General features: G+C 43.5%; 1 protein-coding gene across 6 annotated transcripts in view; it reads left to right on the top strand.

The window, feature by feature from the left end:
- APBB2 (amyloid beta precursor protein binding family B member 2) overlaps positions 1–25,230 on the top strand; it is a 96,384-nt gene that overhangs the window by 11,949 nt on the left and 59,205 nt on the right. For all 6 annotated transcript variants that reach the window (XM_032224193.1, XM_032224198.1, XM_032224192.1 and 3 more), the window contains exon 2: positions 24,640–24,753. The gene's annotated coding sequence lies outside the window, so the exon portion shown is untranslated. The remainder of the gene's footprint in view (positions 1–24,639; positions 24,754–25,230) is intronic.

The following is a 25,230-nucleotide window of genomic DNA, read 5'->3' as shown; positions in this document are numbered from 1 at the left end:
CTACTCTACGCTACTGGTTCTACTCTACTCTACTCTACTCCACTCCACTCCACTCCACTCCACTGGTTCTACTCTACTCTACTGGTTCTACTCTACTGGTTCTACTCTACTCTACTCTACTCTTTCTACTCTTACTAGTTCTACTCTATTCTACTCTTCTCTTCTCTACTGGTTCTACTCTACTCTACTCTACTCTACTGGTTCTACTCTACGCTATGCTAGTCTACTCTATTTTCTGCGTTATGGCTTAAAGTGGCCAGGTTTGGAGATCCCTTGTTACCTACGGGATAAGCCCATTGCACGAAAACCAGAACGAAATTTTAGTTGTGGGTTTTCAACTTCAAATAACACAACAATTTGCTTAAGACGGCCTTGCTTGTCTTAGAATGTGGTTTGGGATCTGTCTTCAGGGCTAATTTTGCCAAGCGACAGGAGATTTCCCTGCCAGGATACGCTGGCTATTGGCTGGGCTTCCATGTAATGAGTCTGTTTCGTTTTCCAAGCTGGGTGCGAACCCAGCCATTATAGTACAGATTTGGCTGTAAAATCCCCAGCATTCGCATTATGAGGGCTTCAATTGGCGGTAGACTTGATGTCTGTTGGTTTTTGGCTATTTTGGAGGCAGCGAAATAAAAATAAAAATTAGCGGTGACTCAGTGGCTAAGACGCTGAGTTTGTCGATCAGAAAGCTCGGCAGTTCGGCGGTTCGAATCCCTAGCGCTGCATTACGGGGTGAGCTCCCATTACCTGTCCCAGCTTCTGCCAACCTAGCAGTTCAAAAGCACGTAAAAATACAAGTAGAAAAATAGGGACCACCTTTGGTGGGAAGGGAACAGTGTTCCGTACGCTCTCTCTGTGTTTGTGTGTGTTGCAAAATAATGCTGTGGGTGCAAATTTTTGCTGCTTGCTGTTTCTTTTTGACACACTGTCCGTGAGCTCATGCACATCCGCTTTTTGACAAAGGTTAACTTCTATTATGTCCAAGGAAATTCTTGAAATTAAATGCCCTGGGGCTATAAATTTTCATTTTCTGTGTGATGAGTTGGCTTGGCCGATGTTGTTTCTGGTGCTGGTTTTAATGCTACTGTAAGATCTCTGAATGCGCCCACATGCGCTCCTAAATTGGCAATGAGAAAAATGTGGCCCAGAGCACATTAAACTATATCGGAGTAAAGAGGAAGCAATTTCAAAGTTTTTTTTTTTTAATGAGCTGCAAACGAAGGTGATTTTTTTTTTAAAGACCCTTTTTCCATTAACCAATTGGATTATTATTAAATGCATAATGTAGGCGTTTTTTGTACTACATGTAACAGGAAGGATACCTGAAAAAAATACTTTGTTATTTACTGAATATACCTTTCAGTCTAATTGATAAATGATCAATCCTTGAGGATATCAAATGAAAATGCGTTAGCTTTTCCATTATATTGATTGCTACTGTTTCAGCAATTGAAAGTAAGAAGATGGCTGTAAGTCTGGTTTAATTCTTTTTTTTTTAAACGTAGAATAATTATTTTTGCTATCTCGCACGCTTAAGAAATCCATAACTCCTGTAAGAATTGTAAAGAGAATATATAAACACCGATGGAATATAAAAATCTCTATGTACGTCGTGATGTCCCTTCCAACATTCTACTCTACTCTACTCTACTCTACTCTACCCTACCCTACCCTACCCTACTCTACTCTACTCTACTCTACTCCACTCTACTCTTCTCTACTGGTTCTACTCTACTTTACTGGTCTACTCTACTCAACACTATTCTACTCTACTCTTCCCTATCCCTATTCCTAAGGGAATAATGTTTCGTGCGCCTTCAGTGTTGAGTCATGCCGGCCACATGACCCCGGAGACGTCTTCGGACAGCGCTGGCTCTTCGGCTTTGAAACGGAGATGAGAACCGCCCCCTAGAGTCAGGAACGACTAGCACATATGTGTGAGGGGAACCTTTGCCTTTACCTCAGTTCTTTGCCGTGATTTTTGAACTCGCTTTTTGAGTGCCATGTCAGGGGTTTCCTTTTCCGACGAAGAGGGACTGCAGCTCCATCCTTTATCCCTGCAATTCTTGGCCTCCCTTCTGCTCTCTTCAGAAAAGGCTGGCTCGAGTAAAACTGGGGCAGTTGCCCATCTGATTTGCTTCTCGGCCTCTGCCAGCGCAGAGGAGAAGGAGCTGTGAAGGTTTGCTGAGCCGCTTCTATTTTGGGTTTCCCAAATTCCAGCCCTGGGCTTCGCGGCTCGGCTTTTTTGGCACCCGCCGCTCTGCACACTTCCTCCCTTGCTGGCCTCGGATACGGATACGCGGATGATGTGCGCCGACAGTCTCTGCTGGGCTTGCCGGAGGAGGAGGAGGAGGAATGCATGAAAGGGATTTTAGATGGAGGTCTGTAGATTTCTTCAGGAATCTTTGGAGACCGGAAGTCAAGCCGTTCTTTGACCTGCAAGATTGGGGTAAGCTGGAAAACGAACAGCGTACCCAAAACGCAAAGGCTGTTTTCAATAGAAGCTGGAAGGCATCTGCTTTCTTCTGCATGCAGGGGAGATCCTACTGCTCAATTATTTACATCTGTATATCTCTCTCTCTGTATCTAATCTCCATATATCTCTATCTCTGTCTGTCTGTCTGTCTATCTGGCTTTCTTCCTATCTATCTATCTATCTATCTATCTATCTATCTCTATCTATCTATCTATCTATCTATCTATCTATCTATCTATCTATCTATCTATCTATCTATCTATCTATCTACCTGGCTTTCTTTCTATCTATCACCTATCGTCTGTCTGTCTGTCTATCTGGCTTTCTTCCTTTCTATCATCTATCTATCTATCTATCTATCTATCTATCTATCTATCTATCTATCTATCTATCATCTATCTATCTATCTATCTATCTATCTATCTTGCTATTGATCAATCGATCTGGCTATCTATCATCTATCTATCATCTGTCTGTCTATCTATCTATCTATCTATCTATCTATCTATCTATCTATCTTGCTATTGATCAATCGATCTGGCTATCTATCATCTATCTATCATCTGTCTGTCTGTCTGTCTGTCTATCTATCTATCTATCTATCTATCTATCTATCATCTATATCTATTTATTTATCTTGCTATTGATCAATCGATCTGGCTATCTATCTATCATCTATCTATCATCTGTCTGTCTGTCTGTCTGTCTATCTATCTATCTATTTATCTTGCTATTGATCAATCGATCTGGCTATCTATCTATCATCTGTCTGTCTGTCTGTCTGTCTATCTATCTATCTATCTTCTATCTATATCTATCTATCTATCTATCTATTTATTTATTTATCTTGCTATTGATCAATCGATCTGGCTATCTATCTATCATCTATCTATCATCTGTCTATCTATCTATCTATCTATCTATCTATCTATCTATCTATCATCTATCTATCTATCTATCTATCTATCTATCTATCTATCTATATCTGGCTATATCTATATATCTATCTGTCTGACTATATATGTGTCCAACTATCCATCCATCCATCCATCCATCCATCCATCCATCCATCCATCCATCCATCCATCCATCCATCTATTTATTTATCTTGCTATTGATCAATCGATCTGGCTATATCTATCTATCTATCTATCTATCTATCTATCTATCTATCTATCTGACTATATCTGTCTATCTATTTGTCTGTCTGTCTGTCTATGAATCTATCTATCTATTTGTCTGTCTGTCTGTCTGTCTATGAATCTATCTATCTATCTATCTATCTATCTATCTATCTATCTATCTATCTATCTATCTTGCTATCTATCTATCATCTATCTATCTATCTATCTATCTATCTATCTATCTATCTATCATCATCCATCTATCTATATCTGGCTATATCTATATATCTATCTATCTGACTATACCTGTGTCTGTCTGTCCGTCCATCTATTTATCCATCCATCCATCCATCCATCCATCCATCTATCTATCTACCATTTTATTGATATTATAAATATAAATATTTAAGATTAAAATATTAAAAAATAAAAAATAAAGGCAGCATCTAATATTTTCTGCAGATGGGAAATTTTTTTAAGTGCTCAAATTTTACATATATTTTATCGAGATAACCAAAATAGAAAATAGAAGCGAAAACTATGATAGCGTTTTCTTCTCTTCGCAGGGAAGTTCCCATTGCTCCATTTTATGTTTGTGTGTGGTTTCATTTTATGGAGATGATCAAAATACAAAAGTAAAATTGAAAATAAAGACAGTTGGAACAGAGAAAAAAATGGAAAAATAAAGATAGTGGCGGATGGAAAAATGGGAAGAGAGGAGTGTAAAAGGGAAAGGGGGAGGGGAGGGGGGGGGAAAGTTAACTTCCAAAGCTTTTCAGTGCTGTGGGGGGGAAAAAAACTAATGAAATTACAGCCTCAAGTTTTTACTTTTGCATATTTGATATATACTAGCCATAGAAATAGTATAAACCATAAATCCGCAAATCCCAAAGTCAAAAAACATTTTCCCCGCAAAATCTAGATGCGTTTCCAAATAGAAATTAAAGTTGGATGGATTCTTTTCTCGGATTAAAACAGTTAGTTTGATCATCTCTGCTAGCTCCGGCTATTCTTCCATTGTGGGAATTACTTTGCTTTTCCATTGCTCCACATGTAGAATTCTTGCTGTCTTAATATCTATTTAATTAGCTTCCTATTTGTTTTATAACACGCAAGCCACCCAGAGCCACATTATAAGGGGGCCCGGGCAACGTAAAACATTTAAGAAATAAATAAGTGTACAACAGCTAAGTTGCAGATTCCTTTTCCAAGTTCCTGCCCCAGCCTTCAGTTTGATATTCGCTTTAAAGTTTTGTACTCATTTTTTATATTTCAGTTCTTTCTATTTGTTTTAAGAATCTCGCTCGCCTTAAAGTCTTAATTTTATTTTATTTTTATGTTGTACAATAACCAATTTCGTTAGGGCACTGTACACCACAACAACTAGACACAAGGACAGCTTTTCCCTGAATGCCATCCCTCTGCTAAACAACTAATTCCCACAACACTGTCAAACTATTCACCAAGACTGTATTACTATTATTCTTCTCTTCCTAGTATTTCTCTCTCTCCACTTAGGAGTATAACCATGTTGCTTGTATCGTTCAATTTATAGTGTTTTTATTTGTCTCCCAGTACAATTTGACAGCTTATTAGTAACCTTGACTCTCGCTAAGTGTTTTTAATCTTTTTATTCTTGATGAATGAATTTTATTCTCCTTATGTACACTTGAGAGCAAATGCACCAGTGATGGTGAACCTTTTTGGCAAGAAGAAATCTTGCTCTTGTTGAAGCCACACTCCCAAAAAAAGGATTGTTTGCCCGACTTGGAAGGGAGACCTACGAACTGTTCAAAATAAATAAAACAAAATGAGTACCTTTCGGTGGGACGTAATTTCAGTGAAGAAGAAGGGAATTAACCGCCAAAGACGACAAGATCAATTGTAGCCCCCGGGAGAAGTTTTTTAAAAAGGCGCCTTTGAGGAAAAGCAAATGAAAGGTTATCTGTTTTTATAGGAGTGCGTTTTTTAAAAAACTCCCGTCACTCCAGATTTAGGCGGTTGGTTCGTCCTGCAACATTTCTGGCCTGCGGTATTAATAGCCAGAATCCTTATTAAATGATAAGCAACTTGGTGATGAAAGCACCTTTAATGAATGAATGTATGTATGTATGTATGTATGTATGTATGAAGTGTCACAACCCCTGGTATGCCCAAATATGGGAGGAAGCCTACTGCTTCCTATCTCTGTCTATCGGCTCGTCACAAGAGACCATCCAGACAGAAACCCAATATTTTTACTGTTGCCTTTGTTACATTTGTGTTGTATTTGTGCTGATAAATAAATAAAGGGAGACTAGTATAGATCTATTTCAAGCTATTTAGCTCTCATCAGCTAGCCCTACCCTTACTGGGATTAAAAAAACGCTCGTTAAGTGAGTCCTGCCCCATTTTGAGACCCTTTCTTGCCTCCGTCGTTAAGTGAAGCCCTGGAGTTGTTAAGTCGGTAACCCGGTTGCTGAGTGAATCTGGCTTCCCCGTCGACTTTGCTTGTCAGGTGGGGGTTGCAAATGGGGACCACGATGACCGTCATAAATACGAACCAGTTTCAAAGAGTCTGAATTTTAACTACGTGAGCGCGGGGGATGCTGCAACGGTCGTAAATGCGGATAACGGTCGTAAGTCACTTTTTTCAGTGCCGTTGTAACTCTTTCAAGTCACCAAGCGATTTTTTATAAATCAGGGGCTCTCTGTAATACATACTTTGGTCTCTCTGCTTCAGGGGATGGAAGAGCTAGAAGTGGCAAGATTACACGCCCTCTACTACTGGTATTAAAATAGATATCCCCAAGCGATCTCCCCAGGGGGCCTTCAAGCAGAAACTGCCCATTTCCTAAAATTAGGGTAAACTCTTTGGAAAGATTCCTGCTATTAGTTTGCTTCAGCGAAAACGAGGGGAAGGATGGGATCATTAGTGAGTGACAGCCGTAACCTCTTGAGTGACATTGCATTGCGCCGGGAGTTGCAAAAAGATGAATATGTTAAAGATTATAAAATGCGTCTTGTCAGGTTCCATCTTTCCACTTGGATTTAACAGGCCCGGGGGTTGCTAGGCAATGGCTAAATAATTGGGATAATAAAAGAAATACGGTGTATTTCATGATAAATAGTGCCGTTGGCTTGATATTGCTGAATGAGTAAAGGTCACGTAAATGTGTGTGTTGTGGCCCGCCAGCGGCCTGCGGTGCTGGCAGCAGAGTCGGAGAGTGAGGAGGTTGGGGAGGAACGTGGGCCAGTCCCGGGGGCTGAGGAAAGCTCGGACGAGGGCTCTGCGTCGGAGGCAGAGAGGGAGATAGACAGCAGTGAGGCAGAGGAACAGCTGGAGCCTGTTCCCAGTGTGCACATGCGCAGAGCTGCCAAAAGACAAGAACAACTCAGAAAAAGCAGGGTCGACTTGGGAGTAAAGCCACACCTTGGAGGGGATTGGCCCCTCCCAAACAAAAAAGGAGGGGATGGGGAGGGGGCTTTTGCAGGAAAGAATTTGTTCCTTCGGTCGTTTCAAGAGTGGAAAGTTCTGTTTGTGATTATAAGAGACTCTGTGCCAAGTTTGGCCTTGCCCTGCGTTGGGAAACTAGTTATTTGGCAGCTCGCCAAGCGAGATAAGGTGCGTGTGGATAAACATTCCTCGGGAAGACTGTTTGCTAAGCCTTGCGGACTGCGAATGAAAGGAATTCACAGTCGTGTAAATAGAAGAGGTTTTGCAGGGACCAAGACTTTGCTTCTTGCTTTCTAAGGAAACCTCGGTCAGAAGGGTGTGGTGGTTGGAAGCCGTTAAACAAGCATCTGGCGGGAATAATTGGTGCGTCAAATGTGTTTGGCAGATAAATGGATACCGCTAGAAGAGAGTATTCGTAGCTCAGGGTGGAACTGTAGAGTCCTGGGGGCTCTCTGGAATGGGTTGTTTTCTTGCAGACGTTTCGTGACCTAACTAGGGAACATCATCAGTTCCAGAAAGTAGGAGAGGGGGAAGAAGAGGAGGAGGAGGAGGACGAGGATTGGAAGGACTTCGGTGCTTTCTGAGTTGGGTTGTTTTCCCGCAGACATTTCATTACCCAACTAGGTAACATCATCACTGTGAGAAGGAGGAGAAGTGGAGGGGGGGCATGTGACTGAGTGGGCATGGCCAACTTGATGGCACTCACGCCCACGCCCACTCAGTCACATGCCCCCCCACCTAGCCACGCCCGCAGGAAAAGGTAGACATTTTTAAAGGATTTTTCTCTAACAACCCACGCCCTCCCTTCGTCAGTCGTGAAGTGACTTGCAAGGCAATGGGATGTGCATGCGCGAAGAACATGGCGGTGACGGTAGCAGCTTTTTCGCTGGCCGGAGGTCTTTTCAGCGCCTGCGGCCAGCCGCCACCTCTCTGAGAGCTGGTATTCAAAGTGTCGGGGCGAGTGAGCGGTGAGCAGGTGGGGTGAGCAGCTGGTGACAGGGGGACCTGTTCGGGGGCGTGGCCAGCCAGCCATCGCTACTGGTTCACCGAATTGGACAAAATTTCCACCACCGGTTCGGGACCCCGGTCCGAACAGGCTGAATACCACCTCTGGAGGAGACTGAGGAGGAGGAGGAAGAGAAGGAGGAGGAGATTTGGTTTCCAGGGATGACCGAGTGGCCCCTCGGGCTCCGAGACACATCATGCTTTCCATTAGGCCGTTATTGGAACAATACGGCAATGACTCACACAAAGGAAAGCGACAGTGGAGGAACAATGCGTCCTATTGATTACAGTGGATTGTTCAAACAGTGCGTTTTTTCCTTCTTCTGGCAAGCATTGAAATCCAAATTCTCTTAACTTTCCTTTGAACTCCGAGGCCAAGATTGTGGGACTGGTTCAGAAGGGGTGGGGAGAGGAAAAAAAAGATATTTTGCTATATAAATACTATATAAATACTATATAAATACTATACTATATAAATACTATACTATATAAATACTATACTATATAAATACTATACTATATAAATACTATACTATATAAATACTAATTTTGCTCGGTAAATACTAAGTTAGTAACCCAGTTGTAAAGTGAATCTGGCTTCCCCATTGATAATCCTAGCTCTCAAAGTACGACCACAATCGAGCCCAAAATTTCTGTTGCTATGCAAGATATTCGTTAAGTGAGTTAAGTGCTTCCATTTTACGACCATTCTTGGCACAGTCACTGAGTGAATCGCTGCAATTGTTCAGTTAGTGACATGGTTGTTAAGGGAATCTGGGTCCCACATTGGCGAGAGTGGCGACCATGGGGAAGTTGCAACTGTCATAAGTTTGAAACACAATCCTAAATTAGTTTTTTCGCTGCCCGTGTAACTTTGAAGGGTCCCTAAGCGAAGCATTGCAGGTGAAGGGCTGTCTGTGTCGCGTTTTAAATTCCATATGGGAGCAGGAACAGACAAGCAGTGACATTCCTGCTTACAACAACTTCCTAATTATGGTTCACCGTCAAAAGGTCGACCGACAAAACCGTGCCCGACTAAACCACAGTGACAAAACCGCGAGTTCTAAACCGCGCCGACGAATGAGCGCTGAATCGCGCCGACAACAGGGCAGCGACAGAAGCGCGCTGTAAACCTAACCCTAAACCTAATGCTAACGCTCACCCTAAACCTAATGCTAACGCTCACCCTAAACGTAACGCTAATCCTAACCCTAAACGTAACGCTAACCCTAACCCTAAACCCAACCCTAAACCTAACCCTAAACCTAACCCTTACCTGAATTTAAATCGTCCTTTTGTTGACACGCTGTTGTCGGCCCGTTGATGATGTCGCGGTTTTAGCAACGTGGTTTTGTCGGCACGCTTTTGTCGGGTCACGCCTAATTATATATATTTTAAAATGTGCACTACGGGTGTGGGAAGTTAACACCCACTCCTTCTCCTAGAAAAATGAAATATACTAGGAAATATTAAAAAAAGCAGAATATTATATTGCCCCGGATGAGAAATGGAGAAACATGTTTTTTTTAAGGCAGGAAACAGGCTCATTTTAATAGCCTCCACCTTCCTCAATAGCCCACAGCAGATCTTCAGCACTTAAGAGATAAAGAGCTAGCTAGGTCTATTCATAGGCAAATGCCCTCACCCAGGATCCAACAGAGGTAGGATTAGCCCTCTACTTATCTCACCACATGGCACCTGGGAAGATTACATCACCCAGCAAGGCTCAACCAAGCTTGGGACTCGAAATACAACCTGCAATGTTATCCCTGCATGACCCCATGGGAGTCTGACAACTAATCAGCAGAACCCCAGGCATTGTCAGCATGTTGTTAGTTGCGAAGTCGTGTCCGACCCATCGCGATTCCATGGACAACGTTCCTCCAGGCCTTCCTGTCTTCTCCCATCCTCTGGAGTCCATCGAAGCTCACGCCTGTTGCTTTGGTGACTCCATCCAGCCACCTCCTTCTCTGCCGTCCCCTTCTTTTGCCCTCCATCGTTCCCAGAATGAGGCTCTTCTCCAGGGAGTCCTTCTTCCTTCTCATCAGGTGGCCAAAGGATTTGAGTTTCATCTTCAGGATCTGGCCTTCTAAAGAGCAGTCAGGGTTGATCTCCTCTAGGACTGACCGGTTGGATGGCCTTGCAGTCCAAGGGACTCAATGCAGGAGTCTCCTTCTCCAGCACCAGAGTTCAAAGGCCTCCATTCTTTGGCGCTCAGCCTTCCTTATGGTCCAACCTTCACAGCCATCCATTGCAAACTCTCAGCATCTCTTCCTCTCCCCCCCACCCAGCATCTCAAGCCATGTGATCCTGTCCATCAATAAACCATCTTTCCAAGCAACATCCATGAATCTGGTGTCTTTTCCCCCACTTGGAACTGAACCCAGATGGACATTTCTTCCAACACAGGGGTGCCGTTTGAATTTCTGTTGTGGCGTTTAAATAGCAAATCTCCCCAGCAGATTACCGTGGGAAGGTCTTTTAATACAGGTTGTTTAGCAAGGATCTTAAGATAAAAAGTACTTTTGTATCACAGCGGTTTCAAAGGTTGAAATTTTTGGCGATCAAACAGGTTCCCTTGGGGGGAAAAATAAGATTGGCTCTGCTCTTTTTCTGGAAACAATCAATTCCTGTGTTTTGTGACAGTGCAGGCTCTATTATACCATATTGGAAAATGTTCTTTTTCTTGTTTGAAGTCCTATCTAGCTATAGATGGAGCAGCTGTCATGGACCAGACATTGAAAAATCCCATTGTTTCTAACAAGCTTAGAAATAACAGTGGGGACAGTTGCTATTTTTTTCTACTACTTTCATCATCTTATTCTGGTGCCATCCTAACTTAGTGTCTCAAAGACGGTGGCCTAGTCTTGTGGAAAGTTGAAAATAAAATGAGAATAAACCCAGAATTCTTTGGAGCCAGATTTATCCCGAGTATTTTACACATATTTCAGCTAACTCTGTCTGTCTGTCTGTCTGTCTCTTTCCATAGATAGATGGATGGATGGATGGATGGATGGATGGATGGATGGATGGATGATAGATGGATGGATGGATGGATGGATGGATGGATGGATGGATAGATAGATAGATAGATATGGATGACAGAAGGAGAGGGAGGGAGGGAAAGAGAGGGATGGATGGATGAATAGATAGATAGATATAGATGATAGATGACAGATAGATAGATAGATAGATAGATAGATAGATAGATAGCATAGCATAGCATAGCATAGCATAGCATAGCATAGCATAGCATAGCATAAATATAACAAATATAACAAAAAGGCAACAGTAAAAAATATTGGGTTTCTGTCTGGATGGTCTCTTGTGACGAGCCGAAGACAGAGAGTGGAAGTGTGACCTTCCTCCCATATTTGGGCATACCAGGGGTTGTGACTTTAAATAGATAGATAGATGATAGATAGATAGATAGATAGATAGATAGATAGATAGATAGATAGATAGATAGATAGATAGATAGATATAGATGACAGATAGATAAATAGATAGACAGACAGACAGATGATAGATAGATAGAGTGATAGATGGTAGATGAGATAGATAGAGTAATAGATGGTAGATGATTAGATGATAGATAGATAGATAGATAGATAGATAGATAGATAGATAGATAGATAGATATGGATGACAGATAGAGAGAGAGGGGAGGAGGGAAAGAGAGATGGATGGATAGATAGATAGATAGGTAGAGATAGATAGATAGATAGATATGATAGATGACAGATAGATAAATAGATAGATAGACAAACAGACAGATGATAGATAGATAAAGATGAGATAGATAGAGTGATAGATGATAGATATGGATGACAGATAGAGGGGAAGGGAAAGAGAGAGATGGATGGATAGATAGATGGATAGGTAGATAGATAGAGATATAGATAGATAATTAGATATATAGATGTGTGTGTGTGTGTGTTTGTGTGTGTAGTCCTTGACATGACCACAATTGAGCCCAGAATACCTGCTGCTAAGTGAGAAATTTGTTGAGTTTTGCCCCATTTAACAACCTTTCTAGCCACTGTTGTTAAGTGAATCACTGCAGTTGTTAGATTAGTAACATGATTGTCCTTGTCTTATTTTCGGGGGAATACGGTATATTTGTGGCTCGTCCTCCTGCGAGATTCATATTTTTCGTGACCGATCCGCCCCCCCCCCCCGCTCTTTTGCTTATTTCTCTAAGCGTTGCATTCATTTCTGGCCTAATTGGAAACTATTTTCCTTGAGATATTTTATCATTTCCTGTTTGGATTTCAGAGAGAGAGAGAAGAGAGGGAGGGAGAGAGAGAGAGAGAGAGAGAGAGAAGAGAGGGAGAGAGAGAGAGAGAGAGAGAGAGAAGAGAGGGAGGGAGGGAGAGAGAGATAGAGAGAAGAGAGGGAGGGAGGGAGAGAGAGAGGGGGGGGGGACGATCTTTATGCCTGGGAGGGGAAAAAATTGGCCTGCAAAGAAGGGAACTTTGAGCTCCCTTCCCAAAAGTCTTCCTTTGACCTGCTTCTTGCTCTGCCGTCTAAAGGGTCGGTTCAAAGTGTCACCGAGGAGGAGGACAGAACAAAGCCAATAAGCATATATATATATATATATATATATATATATATATATATATATATATATATATATATATATATATATATATATATATATATATATATATATATTTCCCATAGCCGTGGCTTATTGTAAGAATAATAACTGGAAATAGGAGGTGTGCAAATAAGGGCCTGGGCTACAAATTTGTCATTTCCTGTCACAGCAGCTGCTGAACAATAGCAGCTGTAGCCCCTTCTCACGGCTGGAAATCACGAATAAATAATTGTTTTCCCAGCCTTGGGTCTACGGGTAGTCCTTGACTTACAACAGTTCACTTAGTGACCATTCAAGAGAGAGAGAAGAAAGAGGAGAGAGAGAAAGAGAGAAGAAAGGAGAGAGAGAGAGAGAGAGGAGGGGAGAGAAAGAGAAGAAAGAAGAGATGAGAGAGAAAAGAAAGGAGAAAAAGAAGAGAAAGAAGGAAGAAGAAAAGAAAGAGGAGATAGAAGAAAGGAGAGAAAAGAGAGAGAAAAGAGAACAGGAGAGATAGAAAAGAAAAGAGAAAAAAGAGAAAAGAAAGAGAAGAGAGAGAAAGAAGAGAAAAAACAGGAGAAGAAAGAGAGAGAAGAAAGGAGAGAGAAAGAGAAGAAGAGAGAAAAAGAAGAAAGAAGAGATGAGAGAAAAGAAAGGAGAAAAAGAAGAAGAGAAAGAAAGAGAAAAGAAGAGATAGAGAGAAGAAAGGAGAGAGGAGAGAGAGAAGAGAAAGAGAGAACAAAAGAGAAGACGAGAGAGAGAAAAGAAAAGAGAAAAGAAAGAGAGAGAAGAGAGGGAAAGAAGAGACAGAAAAGAAAGGAAAAGAATGGAGAGAAAGAGAGAGAAGAAAGGAGAGAGAAAGAGGCAGAAGAAAAAGAAGGAAGATAGAAAAGAGAGGAGAGAGAGAAAGAAAGAAAGAGAGAGAGAGAGAGAGAGAGAGAGAGAGAAGAGGAGAGAAAAGAAAGAAAAAAAGAAAGAGGAGATAGAGAGAAGAAAGGAGAGGAGAGAGAGAAAAGAAGGAGAAGAGAGAAGAGGAGAGAGAGAAAAGAAAAGAGAAAAGAAAGAGAGAGAAGAGAGGGAAAGAAGAGACAGAAAAGAAAGGAGAAGAATGGAGAGAGAAGAGAGAAAGAGGCAGAAGAGAGAGAAGGAAGAGGAGAGAGAAAGAGAGGGGGAAAGGGAGGGAGAGTAGAGGGTGCTTTTTATTTTAATTGAAAGGTCTATCAAATGTTTATAACTTTTCCCCCGTTCACTCGTAGCCTCAACCCAAGGGCAGCCCAGACTGTTGACAGCACAGCTTGGCACCAGCAAAACACATCTTAATTGTTTCGAATCAAGGGCCGGGCATGTTTATTTTCATAACGATTTCTGGGGAATGATTGTTTTCTTTTCTAAGGCGGCCAAAATACACGGGGTGTGCCGTGAATATCTTCCGGCAGCATTTTAGGGTGGCTTTGTTCGCCGACTCCTCAAATTCCTTTCATCACTCTCTCTCTCTCTCCTCTGTGTCGTTTTTCAAGACATCAAGAGAGCCTTTACTACGGTCAGTCTCAGTGGTGGGTTCCAGGAGGTAAGGGCCGGTACAGCTGTACCGCGGGTAGCCGTGAGCAACGGCCACCATACTGGTACGGTGGCTCGTTTGGCCCACCCACCTGTGTTCCTTACCTCCGGCGCCTGTGTGACCCCCGCCAAGCAGCTGGATGTCATAGGACAGTGGCGTGCGCGTGCGTGCACCGCGTACGTGCCCGACGAGGATGCCCGGCCCCGTACGCAGCATACCCATTACGACGGGAGCCAGAACCCACCAGTGGTCAGTCTTTCTATTCTTCAAGTGCACCATCCCCGATTAGAGGAATCAGAAAATGCCATTTGGCACCTCATAAGGCATGTTTCCCCCCCTTTCTCCTTCCTGCCCCTTGACATAACATTACCAACAGTTAGTTGCTGGAATTGGGTATGTCTAATTTAATGAAAAGAAGGACCAGGGGAGACATGATAGCAGTCTTCCAATATCTCCGGGGCTGCCACAAAGAAGAGGGAGTCAAATTATTTTCCAAGGCACCTGAAGGTAAAACAAGAAGCAATGGGTGGAAACTAATCAAGGAGAGAAGCAACTTAGAACTACGGAGAAATGTCCTGACAGTGAGAACAATTAATCAGTGGAACAGAAGTTGCCACCAGACGTTGTGAATGCCCCAACACTGGAAGTCTTTAAGAAGAGATTGAATAACCATTTGTCTAAAATTGTATAAAGTAGTGATGTCTAACCTTTTTGTCGTTTTGTGCCAAAAGCACACACACCCATAATGTAATGTGTGGGCAACACCCCCCCCCATGTTTCCCCCACCCTGGCTAGTATAAAATAAATGGCCGTTAACATATGATAACATTTGCCACCAAATAATTTTAATACTTTTCTATAAGGATGTAAATTAGGAAGAAAAAAAGGACCAAAGTTGTATCTGCCTGATGTTTGGGGGGAATACTATACTGACTTCCTTTTGCAGTGAAATTAGGGTATAATCTTACTTCTTATAACAAAAACAACAGCAACTTTGCGGAGGTGAAAAACTGAAGTCAGATTTCATTTCTATTATTATTGGCCCCAGAAGGGACATTCAAGCCAAAAGCCGTATCCGTGCCTTGAGGTGGCTGCTGAAATGAGATATCTTCCCGTAATGAGGCTGGATGGAAGTGTTTGTTTTGCAACCTGTTTTTGGAGATTGCTGCTTTCTTGGATTCATCAACTGAAGCAGTGGTGGGTTACGGCTCCCATCGCAATCGGTATGCTGCGCACGGGGCCGGCTGTCCTCGTCGGGCACGCGGGCTGCGTACGCTTGCGCAAGCCACTGTCCTGCGACACGCAGCTGCTCGGCGGGGGTCATGCGGGTGCCACATGCTGTGGGTGCATGCGCAATTGCCCTGGTTGCTTCAAAAACAGGTAAGGAACGCGGGTGGGTGGGCCAAACGAGCCACCGTACAGGTACGGTGGCCGCTGCTCCCGGCTACCACCGGTACGACCGGACCGGATCGCCTGGAATCCATCACTGAACTGAAGGTTATTTTAGTCATGATTATAGAGTGGGTCTAATTCCCTGCTTGGTAGAGGCAATTTCCATCTCTGGAATTCCTCTTCAGAATAGTAAGGTTAAAAGGTATCCCTCTGAATAGTTGTTGATGCTTGCACAGATTGGTGTTTTTCCCCATCATTTTCTGCACATGCCGTTCACCCCTTTTTCTCACACATGACGGCGAATATGCGTTTCTCGGGATAATGTCTTAACTGCAAATTCTCCATTCCCTCCCCACTCCAGGGAAAGGATACAGCAAAATCCCCATTCCTTCCCCACTCCAGGGGAAGGATACAGCAAAATCCCCATTCCTTCCCCACTCCAGTGGAAAGATACTGCAAAATCCCCATTCCCTCTGCAAATTCTCCATTCCCTCCCCACTCCAGTGGAAGAATACTGCAAAATCTCCATTCCCTCCCCTCTCCAGGCGAAGGATATTGCAAAATCCCCATTCCCTCCCCACTCCTGGTGGAAGGATACTGCAAAATCTCCATTCCCTCCCCACTCCAGGGGAAGGATACTGCAAAATCCCCATTCCCTCCCCACTCCTGGTGGAAGGATACTGCAAAATCCCCATTCCCTCCCCACTCCAGTGGAAGGATACTGCAAAATCCCCATTCCCTCACCACTCCAGGGGAAGGATACTGCAAAATCCCCATTCCCTCCCCACTCCTGGTGGAAGGATACTGCAAATTCTCCATTCCCTCCCCACTCCAGGGGAAGGATACTGCAAAATCCCAATTCCCTTCCCACTCTAGGGGAAGGATACTGCAAAATCCCCATTCCCTCCCCACTCCAGGGGAAGGATACTGCAAATTCTCCATTCCTTCCCCACTCCAGGGGAAAGATACTGCAAAATCCCCATTCCCTTCCCACTCCAGGAGAAGGATACTGCAAAATCCCCATTCCCTCCCCACTCCAGGGGAAGGATACTGCAAAATCCCCATTCCCTCCCCACTCCAGGGGAAGGATACTGCAAAATCCCCATTCCCTCCCCACTCCAGGGGAAGGATACTGCAAAATCCCCATTCCCTCCCCACTCCTGGTGGAAGGATATTGCAAAATCTCCATTCCCACCCCGCTCTGGGGCCAGCCAGAGGTAGTATTTGCCGGTTCTCCGAACTACTCAAAATTTCCGCTACCGGTTCTCCAGAACCTGTCAGAACCTGCTGAATTTCACCCCTTCTTTGAATGCTGACTCCTAATGATGCTGACAGCATTCTGGGAAAGAGACACACATTCTTTCTTTCTTTAAACATGTTCCAGGCCCCTCCAAATACCTGTCTAAGATTGAATTTGCCAGTTAGGACTGCCTTAAACAAGTCCTTGTTCTCTTGAGGCCAATTGATTTAGTTTAAGGATCCCCCTCTCCCCTCCAAGATTCCTCTGCAGTCAGCAGTTCATATCACTATTTGATTTGCCCATTTGCTGGATTTATTATTTGTAATAGTGTGTGAGAATGACCTTGGAACACCGAGGGTAGAACTACAATCAGGTTGATCCTCTGCAAAAAAATGAGAACATTTTAAAGGTCCCAGAAGGGACCCTCTCTAGTTTTCACTTTATTTAGACTTAGAAGGCTTAGAATAACTTTATTGAGACTTTAAATCAGAGGTGGTATTCAGCCGGTTTAGACTGGATCGGACGAACCGGTTGCAGAGATCACAGGAGGGCCTGCCCCCCTCCCCCAGCTCTATGCCATCCTATTTAGCCACGTACTTGAGGCCGGGCACATGCACAGAAGGCATGCGCGTGAGCAAAGCACACACGCAGAAATCGGCTCATGCACAGACCCATGTGCGCGCAAAGCGAGCGTGTGCACGCTGGGCGAACCGGGGGTAAGAATAAGTGAAACCCACCGCTGCTTTGATTACACACTAATCGGAATACATTAAACGAAATTTTGTTTGCACGCCGCTCTTTAAAATCCATGTTCGCGTTGAGTGGATATTATCCTTGTGACGTGAAATGGGTAAATTAGGAATGTCAGTTTTACCTTTGCTCTAATGGAGAATCTACCTAAGAAGATATAATTTCTCCCAAAGTGACTTTGTCCTGCTGTAATATTTGTTTCATTAGAATTGAAGTGATTTGGACGTAAGGTTTGCAGCATTTTCCCAGCGCCAAAGTCTACATATCTGAAATATTTTTCTTTCGCTAGAAATAAAAATATTTGAAATACGCAGCCTGCTGAATTCCCAGTTGGGAAAATCCTGTAATTGACCATTGCGTTGCTTGGAATATTCCTGTTGTGACCCGCCAGCGGCCAGCAGAGCTGGCAGCAGAGCCGGACAGTGAGGAGGTTGGGGAGGAACACGGGACAGTCCTGGAGGCTGGGGAAGGCTCGGACGAGGGCTCTGTGTCGGAGGCAGAGAGGGGGCCAGGACCATCTGGCAGCTCTCAGCTGCCTTCGGAACGAGACAGCAGTGAGGCAGAGGAACAGCTGGAGCCTGTTCCCAGTGTGCGCATGCGCAGAGCTGCCAGAAGAAAAGAACAGCTAAGAAATCAGGGTCGACTTGGGAGTAAAGCCACAGATGGACGGTGATTGGACCCTCCCCTAGGAAATAAAAGAGGAGCGAAGGGGGAGTGGGCTTTTGCAGGAAACCATTCATTCATTCGTTAAGATTTGTTTCAGGAGTGTGAAGATCTGTCCGTGAATCTCAGAGACTCTGTGCCCAGCCTTTCCTTGCACAGCACTGTGTTTGGAAAATATTCCCATGGCAGCTTTCCAAGCTAGATAAGGTCTGTGGTCATAAATCCACCTTTGAAAGACTGTTTGCCAGGCCTTTGCTGAAGGTGAAGGAGAGGAATTCACATTCATTTAATAAAAGGAGTTTTGTCGGGACCAAGAATCTGCTTTGTACGTTTTGAGGAAGCCTAGGTCAGGACAATTCCATTGATTGTGCCGTTCATTCGAGAGAGCTTTCAAAATTAAATGTTAAAAAACAAACAAATCCTAAACGGAATTAAAAACTGCAACGAGGCTGTGATTATTAAGGAAATGAATTTACACTTAGTGCTGAGATAACTTGTTAATTCTGTGTGTTTTGCTTAATCCACGCCTAAGGTGCCCTGGGTCAATTGGGAATATAATGGTATGGCATTTAACGGTGTTGTCTTGCTTTAATTGTAAATCCAGTGTTTTCCAAGATATCTCTATTTTTTTTTTAAAGTATTCCTACAATTTCTCCTTAATTAACTTTCAGGAGGACTTGTTATTTCTTTAAAGAGACATTTCGGCGACGACCGGCAGAGTAATTAACCTTTCCTTCAAGAAAAGAAACTTTGCGTGGATTTGGAGTTGTGGGGGCGGATTTTATCCACGATAGTTTTTCCACTACGACTTGGAAGAAGGAGCCGAAACAGTTCCCTAAAAGGCCCTGTGAGATTTCAGTCTTACATTTTCCATCGAAGCCTTTACACACTAATGGGAGATGTTTACCTCCGTTGTGAATAAGCTTGGAAGCTGTTCAATAAATAGTTTTTTTTTTTATGTTCAGGCTAGTTTTTGTGCCAGGGTTGTGGGGAAAAAAATGAAACGCGATCTCTTTGAGTTTCGTTGTTTAGTTGCTCTAAAAATGCTGAGATAATTTGCATGCCACTGTTGAAAGAAATGTCCTTCTCCTGTCCACTGCTTGGAGAACCGATGCAGGGTTCAACTTTATGTTCGTCTGCCTGGCGACTGAATTATTTTAGAGTCTTTAGCCACGCTTCCTAGGCTTGGTTGCCTTCAGTTTTTCAACTCAGTCAAGCCCATTAGGTGTGACTTTGACTCTCTCCCCAATCACTGAGCAGAGAAAGAGAAATTGTACCTTAGCCAAAAAAAGAAAAAGTGGAGAGATGCTGAAAGTGCCTGGGGTTTTATGCTCTCTGGGCTTTTGAATTTGAGCTTGTCTTCTGATTGGTTGTCAGACTCCCATGGGGCCATGCAGGGGCAACTCTGCAGGCTGTCCTGAGTCCCATGCTTGGTTGACTCTTGCTGGGTGATGATGTAATTAAACAGCTTTGGGCAATTCCTATTACGGCTGTGCCTGAAGGGTTGGTAAATTTTTGTTGTGTAGAGTAGACTGGCTCAGGCGTTTAATGTCCCATTGACAAAGGTGGGGGTCTGAGATTCTGCTTCCCTTTTAGGGGAAATATTCTGCCCTTTTAATATTTCCTAAAATATCTCATTTTTCTAGCAGAGGGGTAGGTGCTAACTTCCCATAGCATCATGTGATATGGGGGGCGGGTGTCTTCAGGATATAGACTCCAAAATTATTCACAGTGATAGATAGATAGATAGATAGATAGATAGATAGATAGATAGATAGATAGATAGATGATAGATAGATAGATAGATAGATAGATAGATGATAGATAGATAGATAGATAGATAGATGATAGATAGATAGATAGATAGATAGATAGATGATAGATAGATAGATGATAGATAGATAGATAGCCAGATCGATCGATCGATAGCAAGATTGGATGGATGGTGATGGATGGATGGATGGAGAGAGAGGGTGGGAGGGAGAGAGAGATACATGAAGAGAGATATACAGATAGATAGACGATAGATAGATAGATAGATAGATAGATAGATAGATAGATAGATAGATAGATAGATGATAGATAGATAGATAGATATGATAGGTAGGTAGGTAGGTCGAGAGTTAGAGATGATGGATGGATAGATAGATAGATAGATAGATAGATAGATAGATAGATAGATAGATAGATAGATATGGGTAGATAGATTGATGGAGATAGATGGATGGGATGGATGGATGGATGGATAGATAGATATGATAGGTAGGTAGGTCGAGAGTTAGAGAGAGATGATAGGTAGGTAGGTTGAGAGTTAGAGGTAGAAAGATCGATAGATCAGATAGAGATATATAAAGAGATGGGTAGATAGATGGATGGAGATGGATGGATGGATGGATGGATGGATGGATGGATATAGATAGATAAATGGATGGATGGATAGATATAGATATAGATAGATAGATGGATAGATAGATAGGTAGAGATAGATAGATAGATAGATAGATAGATAGATAGATAGATAGGTAGGTAGGTAGGTAGGTAGGTAGGTAGGTAGGTAGGTAGGTAGGTAGGTAGAGATAGATAGATAGATAGATAGATAGATAGATAGATAGATAGATAGATAGATAGATAGATAGATGATAGATACATACATACATACATACATACATATGGATGATAGATAGTTATATAGATGGATAATTAGATGTAGATAGATAGATATGTGTATGTACATAGTCCTTGACTTCAACCACAATTGAGCTGAGAATACAGGCTGCTAAGTGAGAAATTAATTTAGTGAGTTTTGCTCCATTTCACAATCTTTCTAGCTGCCATTGTTAAGTGAATCGCTGCAGTTGTTAGATTAGTAACACGGTGGTTAAGTGAATCTGGCTTCCCCATTGAACTTTGCTTGCCAGAAGGTCGCAAAAGCGGGTCGCACGACCCCCCCCCCCTCCGCTGCGAACCGTCATAAATGAGCCCGTTTGCCTCGCGCCCGAACATCAGCGTGTTTATCCTCCCTCGAGTTTTCTTTTGGGATAGATTCCCAAGGGTTTTCTTGCCAATTGTGCGACTGTAATTCATGTTAAGATATTTATTGAGACGTAGCCTCAGGGAAGCACGGTTGCCATGTCTGAAGGTTGAAAGTCTTTGTTGATTTTTCTCTTTCTAGTGTCTAAACATCTTCGCTTTCTCTCTTTTTGAATTCTCCGTGGGGTTTTGGACTCTTCATCCATTCCGCAGGACGAGGCCTGTCATCTCATCCCCAGCTTGTAGCCACCGGTCATCTTGGACAATAAATAGCTCTTCCCCCCCCCCCCCCCGAAGATGATAAAAGCTGAGAATGTCTACAGCCCATCACGAAGGGTTCGATCTTTCTACTCTCCCCATCCAAAGCTCATTAAGGATTTAAATCTTTGCTAAAGGAGGGAAAGGTTAACGTTTTGTTTTCTTTCTTCTAAGTGGGCCTTAGGGCTGCTGGTGACCCCTACGTTCCCTGGCTCCTGCAGGCCAAATGCTCCGCATAGTTGTCATTCCGCGCTCGGTGCAAAATAGGCAGCCTCGTTGTGCATTGCAGGCGGAGTGGAGTTTAGTATTGGTGCAAGAGAGCAACAGCAAGTATAGTGTGGGTTGCCTTCCTTAGGAAGGGAATGATCGGGGTTGTCCTCGGCTTGCCATCACAACCGAGTCTAAACCTTTTTGGACAATGGGTGTTTCACCTCCCTTCGCAGTGGTTCTTGGTCGTTTTCCTTTCAATTGTATTTTAGCTGCTTGCGTTTTTACGGCTGAGTTCAAGGAAGGAAATTCTCTTGTTTAACAAGAATGTGGATGAGAGGAACACAGATGACGCCTGCAAAATCTATATCTATCTATCTCTATATCTATGTACCTACCTACCTACATACATACCTCTATCTCTGTCTGTCTGTCTGTCTGTCTGTCTGTCTGCCTGCCTGCCTGCCTGCCTGCCTGCCTGCCTGCCTGCCTGCCTGCCTGCCTGCCTGCCTGCCTATCTATCTATCTATCTATCTATCTATCTATCTATCTATCTATCTATCTATCTATCTCTATGTACCTACCTACCTACCTCTCTATCTCTGTCTGTCTGTCTATCTTCTATCTATCTATCTATCTATCTATCTACCTACCTACCTACCTACCTACCTACCTACCTCTCTATCTCTGTCTGTCTGTCTGTCTATCTTCTATCTAATCTATATCAGCTAGTCCAGAATGCAGCCGCACGAGCAATTGTGGGTGCACCTCGGTACACCCACGTTACACCTATCCTCCGCGAGCTGCACTGGCTTCCCATTGGTCTCCGGACACGCTTCAAGGTGCTAGTTGTTACTTTTAAAGCCCTACATGGTATCGGACCTGGTTACCTGAGAGACCGCCTCCTGCCAATTACCTCCCAAAGACCTATTAAATCCCACAGACTAGGCCTCCTCTGGATTCCATCTGCCGGCTGGCGACTCCCCGGGGGAGGGCCTTCTCTGTGGCTGCTCCGACCCTATGGAATGATCTCCCCGTTGAGATCTGGACCCTTACTACCCTTCCGGCCTTCCGCAAAGCAACTGGCTGTTCCGGCAGGCCTGGGGCTGTTGAATTATCCAGCCCCATTCAATGTTATGACTGTTGCTGAATTTTTAATTTGTTGTTTTTATTTTTGTACCCCTTTCCCCTTCTTATTGTTAGCTGCCCTGAGTCCCCCGGGAGTAGGGCGGCATACAAGCTAAATAAATCTAATCTAATCTATATCTATGTGCCCGCCCGCCTGCCCCGAGTACTTATGGCAGTTGCTGTGCCCCGAGGTCATGTGATCCCCCCTTTGTGACTATCTTGACAAGCAAAGTCGATGGGGAAGCCAGATTCGCTGCACCGCCCTGCTACGAACCTAACCACTGCAGTGATTCACCTCACGACGATGGCAGGAAAGGTTGCAAAGTGGGGCAAAACTCACTTAGCAACCGTCTCGCTTAAGAACAGAAATTGTACGCTGCCCAGAGCTACATACCATATTTTTCAGAGTATAAGACGCACCAAGGTTTTGAAGAGGCAAATTAAAAAGGTAGATAGAGGGATACAGGGATAGAGAGGGAGAAAAAGAGAGAGAAATACAGTAGGTATGTAGGGAGAGAGAGAGAGAGTGTGTGTAGGTAGGTAGGTAGAGGGAAAGAGAGAGAGAGAAAGAAATACAGTAGGTAGGTAGGGAGAGAGTGTGTGTGTGTAGGTAGGTAGGTAGATAGGTAGGTAGAGGAATAGAGAGAGAGAAAGAGAAAGAGAAATATAGTAGATAGGTAGGGAGAGAGAGAGAGAGTAGGTAGGTAGGTAGGTAGGTAGGTAGGTAGAGGGATAGAGAGAGAGAGAAATACAGTAGGTAGGTAGGAAGAGAGAGAGTGTGTGTATAGGTAGGTAGGCAGAGGAATAGAGAGAGAGAAATAGAAAGAGAGAGAGAAATATAGTAGATAGGTAGGGAGAGAGAGAGTAGGTAGGTAGGTAGGTAGAGGGAGAGAGAGAGAAATACAGTAGGTAGGGAGAGAGAGTGTGTACGTAGGTAGGTAGGTAGAAGAATAGAGAGAGAGAAATAGAAAGAGAGAGAAAAAATATGGTAGATAGGTAGGGAGAGAGAGAGTAGGTAGGTAGGTAGATAGGTAGGTAGGTAGGTAGGTAGGTAGAGGGATAGAGAGAGAGAAAAAAATACAATAGGTAGGTAAGGAGAGAGATAGGTAGGTACGTAGATGTTTCCAGGTGTATTTATCCATGTGCTGGAGAAGGAAATTGCTGACAATCTGCAGCACCTAAGATTTTCTTTCTGCTGGCACAGCACTTGATCAATCTCATTCTCATCAATCAGTTAAAGAGCTTTCCAAAAGGGAAAAAAAAGTTTTTGCACTCTGGAAACCCCCCCCCCCCAAAACGGCCCATTTTCATGAAAACAGGCCCATTTTTTTTAAAGGCATAAATAGCCTTTTGGGGGGGGGGGCTTGCAGAGTGTTCCTGGGGGGGCAAAAATGAGCAAAATATGGCCCATTTTTCACAAAAATGGGCTCATTTTTTGTCAAAAAAATTGCATGCATAGCCTTATGGAGGCTTATCGAGTGCTGCTAGGGGCTGGGGGTGGGGGCAAAAAACAACCCATTATTTGCTCATTTCTGCCCTCCCCAGGAGCTCTCTGAAAGCCTCCTGCAGGCTATGCATGGCCATTTTGGTGAGGGGACGGGGCTTCGGGGGGGGGGGGAATGCTGTATTCGGTGTATAAGACGCACCCAGATTTTCAGCCTCTTTTTTGAGGGAAAAAGGTGCGTTTTATACTCTGAAAAATACGGTGGTTTGTGGCTGGATAAATGCATAAATAAATAAATCTTTTCTATTTTTTCCCCTTTGTCTTTTTTGTTTGTTTGTTTGTTTAAAAGATATTTCTAGGTTGTTTTTACATGAAGGCAGCCCTGAAACTCGTCACACATCCTGCCCGAATTAACGTCGGAGAAACGGCCCCCTTCCATTACAGCCTTCACCCGAGATTGCGCGTGAGTACATAAATATATCTTTTGCCTTCCTCCCGGCTGAATTTGATGGTCTGGTTTGAGAAAAAAAAAATCTGTTGGGCTAAATGGAACCAGGGAGGAACCAGATGTTGTTACATGGCCACACTCATCAGGCAGAGTCAAAGTCGCGTGGCAACATCTGGAGATTTCTAATCCTTCCAGGAAAGGACAGTCATTACCGCGTTTTCCCCGAAAACAAGACTGGGTCTTATTTTCTTTTGCCCCTCCGAAATAAGCACTTGGTCTTATTTTCGGGGAGGTCTTATTATTTTTGAGGCGCAGGAGGCGGAGAGCGTGGTCACCTCTTGGCTGCTGCTGTGTTGCAATATTTTCGGGGAGGGCTTATTCTCAGGGGAGGGGCTTATTTTAGTGCATGCGCTCCAAAGCCTGATTGGGCTTATTATCTGAGGAGGCCTTATATTCAGGGAAACAGGGTAAATACAGATTAACACTGTCGGA

The sequence above is a fragment of the Thamnophis elegans genome, chromosome 9 (genome assembly GCF_009769535.1).
Source record: "Thamnophis elegans isolate rThaEle1 chromosome 9, rThaEle1.pri, whole genome shotgun sequence".
Classification (NCBI taxonomy): Eukaryota; Metazoa; Chordata; class Lepidosauria; order Squamata; family Colubridae; genus Thamnophis; species Thamnophis elegans.
The sequence above is the reverse complement of the archived record's forward strand: the minus strand, read 5'-3'. Positions and strand labels throughout refer to the sequence as shown.